The sequence below is a fragment of the Ahaetulla prasina genome, chromosome 7 (assembly GCF_028640845.1).
Source record: "Ahaetulla prasina isolate Xishuangbanna chromosome 7, ASM2864084v1, whole genome shotgun sequence".
In the NCBI taxonomy this organism is placed as follows: Eukaryota; Metazoa; Chordata; class Lepidosauria; order Squamata; family Colubridae; genus Ahaetulla; species Ahaetulla prasina.
The window spans coordinates 91887678-91899603 of NC_080545.1; the positions used below are offsets into that span (position 1 = coordinate 91887678).

Sequence of the window (11926 nt, forward strand, 5' to 3'; positions counted from 1 at the left end):
TGTTTTGTTTTTGCATTTAGCAAAGCTGTTTAAGGAAGCTATCAGGGGATATAATAAATCGGTGGCAAACTGTTGCGGTTGGTTTTATTTTTTACTTACAGATAGGACATTATTGTATGGCTGTGAAAGTTGGACCATAAGGAAGGCTGAGTGCCAAAGAATTGAGGCCTTTGAACTCTGGTGCTGGAGAAGACTTCTACGCATCCCTTGGACTGCAAGGCGATCCAAACGGTCAGTCCTAGAGGAGATCAACCCTGACTGCTCTTTAGAAGGCCAGATCCTGAAGATGAAACTCAAATCCTTTGGCCACCTAATGAGAAGGAAGGACTCCCTGGAGAAGAACCTAATGCTGGGAAAGATTGAGGGCACAAGAAGAAGGGGACAACAGAGAATGAGGTGGCTGGATGGAGTCACTTAAGCAATAGAAGCAATAGAATATAACAATGAAACAGTTAAAGCAAACCTCTTTAACACATTCTTTGGCTCAGTCTTTGTTAACAGTGATGGCTCATATCCAACATTTCCAAATCGTACTAACAATGATTACAACGACTTAACTCATATAGACTTCACAGAAGATTATGTTGAAAAAGCTCTTCGCAAACTGAAACTATCTTTATCTATTGGGCCTGATGGACTATGTGCATACTTCTTAAAAAAACTTTCCACTAATAAAGCAGAACCCCTAAGCATAATCTTTGATAAAGCTTTCACGACTGGTTCCCTTCCCAAACTTTGGTCTCTAGCCACAGTTATCCCTATCTTCAAAAAAGGAGATCCCAGCCTAGTTGAAAATTACAGACCAATCTCTCTATGCTGCGTCACCTGCAAAGTAATGGAATCTATCATCAACCAATCCATTACTCTCCACCTAGAAACAATCTACTCTCTAATAAACAATTATCCTGTAACTTACAACTTCTCCACTGCAAAAACATATGGACTACTAATCTTGATCAAGGCAAAGCAATAGATGCAATCTACATAGACTTCTGCAAAGTTTTTGACTCAGTAGTACACGATAAACTTCTCCTAAAACTAAAATCCTACGGCATTTCAGGACCACTTCACAATTGGATAACTGCTTTCCTGTCAAACATACAACAAGTGATCAAAATTGGCAATGCTCTATCAAATCCTGTTTCTGTCAAAAGTGGCGTTCCTCAAGGTAGCGTTCTTGGACCAATGCTCTTCATACTATACATAAATAATCTCTGTGACCATATCTCAAGTTATTATGTTCTCTTTGCTGACGATGTCAAACTATTTAACACCACCAACAATAGTACTACCCTTCAAAAGACCTTGATTTTGTATCTGATTGGTCTAAAACTTGGCAACTCCAAATCTCAACTAGCAAATGCTCAGTCTTACATATTGGAAAAAAGAACCCAAACACTAAGTACAAGCTTAATGGACATTATCTTACAAATGACCCCCACCCTGTTAAGGACCTTGGAGTTTTCATATCAAATGATCTAAGTGCCAAAGCCCACTGCAACTACATAGCAAAAAAGGCTCTAAGAGTTGTAAACCTAATTCTGCATAGCTTCTTTTCCAAAAACTCTACACTACTAACCAGAGCATTCAAAACATTTGCCAGACCCATTCTTGAATACAGCTCATCTGTCTGGAACCCATACCACATCTCTGACATTAATACAATTGAACGAGTCCAAAAATATTTTACAAGAAGAGTTCTCCGCTCCTCTGTAAACAACAAAATACCTTATTCCACCAGACTTGAAATCCTGGGATTAGAGAACTTAGAACTCCGCTGACTCCGACAAGACCTGTGTTTAACACAGAGAATCATCTATTGCAATGTCCTTCCTGTTAAAGACTTCTTCAGCTTCAATCGCAATAATACAAGAGCAAACAATAGATTCAAACTTAATGTCAACCGCTTCAATCTTGATTGCAGAAAATATGACTTCAGTAACAGAGTTATTAATGCTTGGAATACACTAACTCTGTGGTCTCCTCTCCAACTCCTAAAAGCTTTAACCAAAAACTGTCTACCATTGACCTCACCCCATTCCTAAGAGGACTATAAGGGGTGTGCATAAGTGCACAAAAGTGCCTACCGTTCCTGTCCTATTGTTTCCTTTCAATATATGTTCCTGTATATAGTGTTGTGACAAAATTAAAAAAAAATAGGTGTGAGCTTAAATGGACTCCAGAGAATGGTAGAGGACAGGAAGGCCTCGTTGTCCATGGGGTCGCGATGGGTTGGACACAACTTCGCAACTAACAACAACAACAAGAACATTGTGCTCATAAACTGTTACTGTTTCAGATGTCAGCAGAGCTCATCTGGTCTCAGACTGCCTCTATCTTCAGAGGGTAAGGAGGGAAAGTCTCTGTTGTATTTTTTCAAAACAGCAAAATATTTTTGCTCTAGTACAGGGGTATCAAACTCGATTTCATTGAGGGCTGCATCAGTGTTGTGTCTGCGCCCCCCGAGCCGGGCCTCCTGCCAGAAAATGACTAGGAAAGTTAGGGGGAAGGGCCATCAAGACTTACCTCTGGAGCACCGGCTTCCCTGGCTCAGCTCCAGGAGCCAGAGACAGGCCAGGTGGAGGAGATAATGAGGCCTCCATCCCCTGACTCTTTCCCCCCCCCAGGCCATGCCTCCAGACCCAGCTGATGGCAATCAGGCCTGGCTGGACCCTAGGTTTCGTAGGCAGGAGAGGCGGGAACAACAGAAGCAGGGGTGGGGCAGGCCTAGGAAGTGCTGAGTCATGGAGCCACACCCCAGAGAATATAAAAGCAGCAAGGGTTGCTATACGACTTCGTGGCAAGCAAATCAAGTGCTTAACTAGAGCTGAAGTACTGTTTGTTCCTGGTTGACTCATCGGCATCAAGAGAGATAACAGAGACACTTGGCAGACTGTCGCTAGTTTGCTGCCAGAAGCTGATAGTTGCTGGCTAATTAAGTCATCGCTCGGAGTGAGCTGAGGGGGACAGAACAATCAGGGTTGTGTTTGCCCTTGGGTGGGGGGGGGCTGGGGGGGGGCAGCTCGACATCACTCGTGTCGGGGGGCACCTGTGGTGGCCTGAGCGCTTCTGCCAGCAAAAACAGGCTTCTAAACTCCGTTTTCAGCTGCGACATCCTCCTGCAACCTCTGCCAGTGAAGATGGAGGTCAGGAGGGTGACGCACAGCCCTCACAAGCTCTGTTTTCACTGGCAGAGGCACCACGGCCGGTCCTTCGCTGTTTCCAGGGCGACATCTGAGCACTCCGCAGGCCGGATCCAGCCCCCGGGGCCTTGAGTTTGACACCCCTGCTGTAGTATTATCAATACTAGAAATACTAGAAATTAGAGCCAGGTATTTTGGTCAACAGGAGGGTAACCAGGTGTGATTGTGGGAGGCCCTGCCTCATTTAAAGAAGAGATATTCCAGGTATTTGCTATCAATCTGACCTTCACAACACAAAGTTTGGAAGGGTGTCATGGCTTGAGCAAAGGGGATTTCCGAGGACCTCCAAAAAACAGTTGTTGATGCTTAGCAGGCTGGGTGAAAAAACTTCCTGAAAGTAAAGTTTCACATATTTTTGCCAGAGATGTAAGAATTGTTTAAACATAAATTTGTGTAACAATATAAATAGATAAGAAAGAAGGGAAAGAAGGGAAGGAAGGAAGGGAGGGAAGGGAGGAAGGGAGGAAGGAAGGAAGGAAGGAAGGAAGGAAGGAAGGAAGGAAGGAAGGAAGGAAGGAAGGAAAGAAGGAAGGTAGGAAGGAAGGAAGGAGAGGAATGAGAGGGAGGGAGGGAGGAAGGGAGGAAGGAAGGAGGGGGAGGGAGGGAGGAAAGGAGAGAGGAGATGGAGGGGAGGGAGGGAGGGAGGGTGGAAGGAAGGAAGGAAGGAAGGAAGGAAGGAAGGAAGGAAGGAAGGAAGGAAGGAGATTGGAGGAGGGAGGAAAGAAGGAAGGAAGGAAGGAAGGAAGGAAGGAAGGAAGGAAGGAAGGAAGGAAGGAAGGAAGGAAGGAAGGAAGGAGAGGAATGAGAGGAGGGAGGGAGGAGGAGGGAGGGAGGAAGGAAGGAGAGGAGGGAGGAAAGGAGAGAGGAGATGGATGGGAGGGAGGGAGGGAGGGTGGAAGGAAGGAAGGAAGGAAGGAAGGAAGGAAGGAGATGGGAGGGAGGGAGGGAGGGAGGAAAGAAGGAAGGTAGGAAGGAAGGAAGGAAGGAGAGGAATGAGAGGGAGGGAGGGAGGGAGGAAGGAAGGAAGGGGAGGGAGGGAGGAAAGGAGAGAGGAGATGGATGGGAGGGAGGGTGGAAGGAAGGAAGGAAGGAGATGGATGAGAGGGCGGGAGGAGATGAATGGGAGGGAGGGAGGGAGGGAGGGAGGAAGGGAGGGAGGAAGGAAGGAAGGAAGGAAGGAAGGAAGGAGCGAGCAGTTGGGTGATCCTGCTTAGTCATACACAAATTAATAATTGTGGACCGCAATCCTTCTGCCATTCAGATGCCTTTGAAATTCAGAGGTTTGGAATTTACAAGGTGAATCTTATCCGGTCGAGCTGGAGGGAGGCAGAAGCCCTTTCATTGTTCAGACTCGCTTCCAGGCCCAGCTGCTGTCTATCTTGATGCAGATAACGATTCTAAACACTTTTTAACCCCAGCCTTATGTAGAGCACATGATAATAGTCGTGACACACTCGGATATCAAGGTAGCCTGAATTAACGTGGCACCGAAATTGCAGCATGATTTATACCGCTTTCCCTCATAATCCCTGGTTCCGTTAAATCTAATGAACCTTCCTGCTTTATGCGTGACTTGATTGATTTATAATTGTTATGCTATTGTCATATTGAGATTTATATGTATGTTTATGCAATTTGCTTACAGGCATCAGCTGAAGAAAGTACTCACATTTCAGGACTATGTACAGAAAGCATTTGCCTACCAAATGGCAATGTTAAGTAGCAGACGTTGGTTTTATATTGTTGTTAGCATTATTGTGGTACTGTTGTTATGATTTCAAGGCCCTATTTTAGGGTGAAGCTATCCAAAGGTGACATGCATCCAAAACGAACGCATAAGATGTTGAAAAACCAATCTACTCTTCCCCATAAAGGACAGCAATGAAAAACAGGTGTGTAAAACTTCTTACAATCCAGTCCAAGACTCATATAAAATTAATTAAGTCATTGACAAAATGGTTTATAGCCAGCATATTCCTGACATATTCTGTAATTTCCTACTTCGGTCAATTTTAACTGTAGGAGCATGCAACTCCCAGTTTTAGAAGCATGGCTATTATTTCAAATGTTTGTGTGAGTTTAGTGTTCAAACTTTGTTTTTTTTTGTTAACAAAAACAGGTTCTAAATTGTGAGGCTTAAGAAAGTAATAATAATAATAACAGAGTTGGAAGGGACCTTGGAGGCCTTCTAGTCCAACCCCCTTCCCAAGCATGAGACCCTACATCTGCCTCTACCTAGGATCGAACTCGCAACCTCCTGATTGTGAGGCAAGAGCTGCACCTCTAGGCCACCAGGTCTTGTATATATCTATTACTTTTTAAATATTTTTTTTCACACAGTCAGCTAGATATTTTGACTGGATTTGGCATTTTTCTCCACAAATCAAGGGATTCTCCACAATCCCTTCCCAAGGACCTAGGATAGGCTGACGTGGTTGTTTGATGAGGTTGAATTAGTGTATCAATTCATTAATTATTATTAATTACTAATTCAATAATAATAATACTATTATTATTACTATATTATTAATAGTCATATTGAGGAACTAAAAGTGCTTGTGAAGAGATTAATTCTTTTTTTTTTTAAATTTGAATTTATATCCCGCCCTTCTCTGAAGACTCAGGGCGGCTTACACTGTGTTAAGCAATAGTCTTCATCCATTTGTATATTATATACAAAGTCAACTTTTATTGCCCCCAACAATCTGGGTCCTCATTTTACCTACCTTATAAAGGATGGAAGGCTGAGTCAACCTTGGGCCTGGTGGGACTTGAACTTGCAGTAATTGCAAGCAGCTGTGTTAATAACAGACTGCTTTAGTCTGTTGAGCCACCAGAGGCCCATAAAAATTCTCATAAAAAGATTTTTTTTTAACATCTAGTGAGTCACAGTGGGTGATTATAATAAATTTAATGAAATAAACACAGAAATAAATACAACATCTTCTAATTTTAGCGTAGGAAAAAAATTTATATCCAGTAATTATTTATACTTCCAGAAATTCCGCTTCCAAAGATTAGTAGATTATTTTGCAATGCCCTCAGAAAGTGCTGGTTCTGTTGTCTGTTTTTTTAAAATTAATAAAATGCTCAGTGAAATCATGAACTGCCCCAAGTATACTAGAGTCCAGAAAAACAAATAGATAATTGTTTTTTTATATATAACCTTTCTACAGGCAGTTTAGCTGACCTACAGGCGATTTTGTCTGTCCGAGTTAACATTATCTATTTACTTCAATTTAGAGATTCAGATTTTCAAGGCCGGATTAATCTATTCAGACTGCAATCCTGTGCACATTTATTTTGGAAGAAATGCCTTTGAACTAAGTGGGACTTGCTTGCTAATCAACCTGTATTGGATTAGGTTCTGAATCAATAAATGCAAATTATAATTGCAAAGGCTACCGAAACACAGCAATGCACAGGGGTTGGGTGCACGGATATGGATATTTTGCTCAAGATATTCCGCAGCCGAAGAGAATGGAAAGAGAAAATTGGAGATGCCGAGCAGCCAAAATTAAACACACATAATAGCATAATCCTGTATTCATGACACAAGCAATCAGTGGGACTTATTGCTTAATATGAGTGTATTTGGAACTGCAGCTGTAGTTACAATTATTTAAATGGGAAAGTTAACCATCTGCAGAAATCTCTCTTATCGAAATCAGGGTTTCTTAAAAGTTAAGGCTGATTAAAAACTGCTCTGTGTAAATTTGAACTCCGGCTTTAAACTAGAAACTGTTTTACACTTCCTTCTCAATCTTAGAAAGGTATTTCTATGAAAGAGGAGGTTAAAATACAGCAAAGTAACCCTTTAAATCAATTAAATAAATCAACTATCAATTCTGTGATAATGCCTCTTTTTTTTCCCCCCAAACATTTGTCGTTTATTCCTTTGCTGGTTTATGGCACCAATATATATCTCATACAAAGCTGTTCAGATAATGCTACAGTGCGCCAGTGAAAAACAACGTAGTGAAACAAATTTAAAAACCATAAAAGCAGCGTGCAGGATTGAAGACGCAGAGAAGAAAATTCAATGCCCTTTGTAATCGAGAGAGACAAAAACTTAAAGAAAATTACATGTAATATACATATGTAGATAAAAGAGAATTGTATGCGTGTGTTAGGCTGTACAAAACAGTGGCGATGATCAAGATTGTAAACAACCTTTAAAAGAACCAACATGTTAACATAAAGGTGTATTGCCGTCTTTCTCGTGTTTCATCATGAAGATAGATAAATTTGTGTTGGTCTTACACAAAACATCGTACCAATCAAGTGGAATGTAGATTTCACAATTGCTTTCTGTTTAAGGACAGATATTGAGCAGAAGTGTACGTAGGGTGGTGTTTCGTAAATAAAAAAACCATAGAAGAAAAATCATCTATAAAATCCTGTTTTAATCATCCATCAGTCGAAAAAGAGATCTCCAACTAAATACTAGGGAATTGGTACTGCCAAGTAATCCTACATCAGGTTTTTTCCTCAGTAAAATCTTTCTTCCTTCCGTTCTTCCTTTCATTTCTCTCTCTCTATTTCCTTCCATTCTTTTTTTCCTTCCTTCTTTCTTTCTTTCTTTCTTGGTCTCTCTTTTTTCTTTCTTGGTCTCTCTTTTCTTTCTTTCTTTCTTTCTTTCTTTCTTTCTTGGTCTCTCTTTTTTCTTTCTTTCGTGGTCTCTCCTTTCCTTCCTTCCTTCCCTCCTTCCTTCCCTCCTTCCTTCCTTCCTTCTTTCCTTCTTTCCTTCCTTCCTTCCTTCCTTCTTTCTTTCTTTCTTTCTTATTACCCTTTGTTTTCTTCCTTCCTTTTTTTTTTTGCTTCTTTCACAATATGCATACTCAAGAGTTGTTCAGATTGCTACTGTGTAGTTTGTCATGAATGGTTTATGGATAAGTATCAGTCTTTTCATTTCATCCCTTTTAAGAAGTTTGATGTACAACTTGGAGTAAAGGATTCCTCTCTATTTAACAGCTCTTGGCAGGAAAATTTGTTGTGTGACACAACTTTACAAAGAACATTAAAATCAATGACAATTTATACACCAGGGGCCGGGAATTATGCTGTGGATTCTAATAATTCATCAGAATAAAGCTGTCAGAGACCTTTTATTATAAATTAATAACATGTTGTCTAAAAAGAGCTGTGTATCTATAGCACTTTTCAAGTTAAGCAGTGACATCTAGTGGCCATGCTTGGCTATAGCCATTTTAAACAGCGCAGGTGGAAGGAATATCTAGAGTTTAGATCAGTCCTTCAACTGCGCTCTCTGTTGGATCATGGACTCCTCAGTCACACTTTACAAAAGTGTTCTGCTGAAATACTTCTGACAACCATAAGAACTGGGGGATTAATTGTCTAATTTAACAGTCTAGTCTAATATAGTCGCTTCTAGACAAAATGGACGGCACTCGCAAATAAAATCAACGTCTCTGCTCTTGAAATGTAATATTCTTTTGTTATCGTCTCTTGAAATTCCCCGGATTTCATTCTCAAGAGAGAGAGATTTAAATATTTATAGTGGGTTCACCATTTATTTATAAAATTTATTTTCCGCCCTTCTTGTATCTGTCACCTCTGGGCTGCTGTGATAATGGACCAATTGGCAGTAAGGAAACCATTAATCTAATTGATTCAGGTGGATCAAGTAATAATCCTATTATATTCTGTGGGTTCCGTAATAATTGAGGCTCCACAGATGTTCACACATAGCGTTTATTTTTAACTCACAGAGACCAGCAACAACACAAGAACAGCGCGCCTGCTTTGACAGCCCTTTTATACTCGGCTGTCAAAGCGGGAGCCAATCAGAACAGAACAAGAAACCATCTCCACCACTAGGGGCTGCCACTGCCGGTGCAGGACATAACACTTCTTTCCCCCTAGCTTGCGCAATCGTAATCCTGGAGATACGCTGGGCGCCGCTTGATTCGGCTGGACCTTCGTGGTTCCGTTGTAGCCATGGTCACTGGCTGGCCCAACTCCTCAGCCTCTTCTGTGGGGGACTTCTCCGGCCCAGGGACCCCTAGCCCCTCCACCGGCAGAGCAGACAGGGCTTCCTCTCGGTTATCAGGTACAGGGGCTGGGCATCTTATTCCCTTGGAGCTTAGCTCCTCTGCCCGGGATGATTGGGTTGGGTACTTCCTGGCTCTTCCTGAGTGCCCCACTCTGACAGCTGCCAGTCCCCGACCTGACGCCGGGCCCTGAGCTGGTCACAATGTCTGCGCCACTCTCTACCCTCATCCAACTCGACCCTGTATGAGCACGGGCCGGTGATTCCCACGATCTTTCCTGGGAACCATAGGGGGTGGCCGCTGTAATTTCGGGCATACACCGCCTCCCCCAAATCAAATCTCTTGTTTGCCCCCATGGAGTCCAATGGCTGACTAGGTGAGTATTGGGGGTGCAATCTATCAAGTGTGGTCCTCAAACGCCTGCCCATGAGTAACTCTGCTGGGCTCTTATTCGTAAGTGGGCACGGTGTGGAATGCTGCCCCAGGAGGTACTCATCCAACCTCTCCTGCCAGCCCCCTGGGCCCGACCTGGCCAATGCCTCTTTCACTGACCGGACTGCTCTTTCTGCCCGGCCATTACTGGCCAGATGAAACGGGGAAATGAGAGCATGGCATATTCCTAGGCCCGCTAAGAACGACTCAAACTGGGCGGACGTTAGCTGTGGCCCGTTGTCCGAGACCACAAGGTCAGGCAACCCATGGGTTACAAACAACCGTCGCAACATTCTAATGACGGCTTCTGAAGTGGTGGAATGCATTAGTGCGATTTCCACCCACTTCGAGAAAGCATCGATGACCACTAAGAATACTTGCCCCTGGTACGGCCCCGCAAAATCTATATGGATGCGGGACCAAGGACCCCTAGGCTCCTCCCACTCTCTAGGGGGAGACTTAGGCAGCAGCGGTCTTGTCTCCTGACACCGGTGACAGGCCGACACACAGGCCTCTATGTCTTTATCTAGTCCTGGCCACCACAGGTAGCTCCTACCAGGGCCTTCATCCTAACAATGCCCGGGTGACCCCGGTGAAGTGTCCCTAGAATGGACTGTCAGAGGGGGGGGAACTACAACCCTATGCCCCCAGAGGAGGCAACCCTGTTGGGTAGAGAGCTCGTGCTGCCTTCGCTTATAAGGCTGCAATTCAGGGCTGACAGGACCCTGGGGCCATCCATGGAGAACCCAATCAAGAACTTTTGAGATGACTCTGTCTGAGCCAGACATTCTAGCAATGTCACAAGCAGTAACGGTAAAGGAGGAACCGTCAATCAGAAAAACATGGGACGCTGGAGCCGGGTCTTCCACCTTGGTCATCAATGGGCAACGGCTCAGCGCGTCAGCATGGCCCAAATGTTTCCCAGGCCTATAGACCAGGGAATAGGAATAAGCCGCCAGGAACACCGACCATCTGGTCATTCTTGGTGATAGTACTTGCGGAGTCTGTCTGTCCCCGGCCAAAAGCCCCAACAGCAACTTGTGATCGGTAACAAGTTCAAACAGGCGACCGTAGAGATAGTCATAGAACCGCTTGACCCCCGTGACCAACGCCAATGCTTCTTTATCCAACTGCGAGTAGTTGCGTTCTGCAGCAGCCAAGGTTCGAGAAAAGAATGCAATTGGGGCTTCCGACCCGTTGGGCAGCCAATGACTCAACACAGCGCCGACCCCATACTGAGATGCATCGCAGGAGAGGACAAGCGGCAGGTTTTCGTTGAACTGTGTAAGAACTGCGTTAGACACCAAGAGTTGCTTGACAGCCTGGAAAGCAGCAGCAACATTCGCACTCCAAACCCAAGGGGACCTGCTATCCAACAGGCAGTGGAGAGGCTCTGCAACCGAAGCCTTGTATGGCAGAAAGATTGCGTAAAAGTTTAAGAGCCCCAGGAATGCCTGTAACTCTGACTTGCTGTGGGGTGTCGGCGCATCAAGGATTGCCTTGGTCTTGGCTGTAGTGGGGTGTAAACCTGACCTATCCACTAGGAACCCTAGGAATTCTACCTGGGGCACAGCAACTACACACTTGCTTTTCTTAACTTTGAGCCCCACATCCCTGAACTTAACTAGCACCTGGCGTAGTCTGGACATCAGTTCCGGAGTGCTTGCTGCCGAAACCAACATGTCGTCAAAATACGGCACTACCCCGGGTATTCCGTGGAGTAGGCGTTCCATGAGGCATTGGAACAACCCCGGGGCCATACTGACGCCAAATTGGAGGAGGCGGCACTTGAACGCCCCACGGTGAGTGACAATCATCTGTGCTGCCGCTGTGGACTCATCCACAGGCAATTGTTGGTATGCCTGTGCTAAGTCAAGCCTCGCGAAGATGGATCTTTGCCCCAAGGAGTGCAGCAGATGCTGCACCACTGGCACTGGATATGCATGGGCTTGTAATGCTCGATTAATGGTTGCCCTATAGTCTGCGCAGATGCGGATTGAACCATCTGCCTTAATGGGAGTCACAATGGGGGTCTCCCATTGGGCATAATCTACTGGTTCTAAAATTCCCTGGGCAATGAGTTTGTCCAATTCTGCATCCACCCTAGGCTTCAGGACAAATGGCACCCGGCGCGGTTTTAATCTGTGCGGCACCACCCTAGGGTCTAAGTTAAATGAAACAGGCATTCCGGTATATTTTCCCAACTGGCCATCGAACACAGTGGGAAATTCCCTGACCAGTGTATCCAGCTGACTAGCTCCAATCGAGTTAACACCC

At 44.3% G+C, this 11926-nt stretch overlaps 1 long non-coding RNA gene across 1 annotated transcript; it reads left to right on the plus strand.

The window, feature by feature from the left end:
* The first annotated feature begins 4880 nt into the window (after positions 1–4880).
* Positions 4881–7034, plus strand: LOC131202647 (uncharacterized). Its single transcript, XR_009156180.1, has 3 exons — positions 4881–5095; positions 5323–5498; positions 6447–7034. It is a non-coding gene; the product is annotated as an uncharacterized LOC131202647 (long non-coding RNA).
* Positions 7035–11926: the final 4892 nt, after the last annotated feature.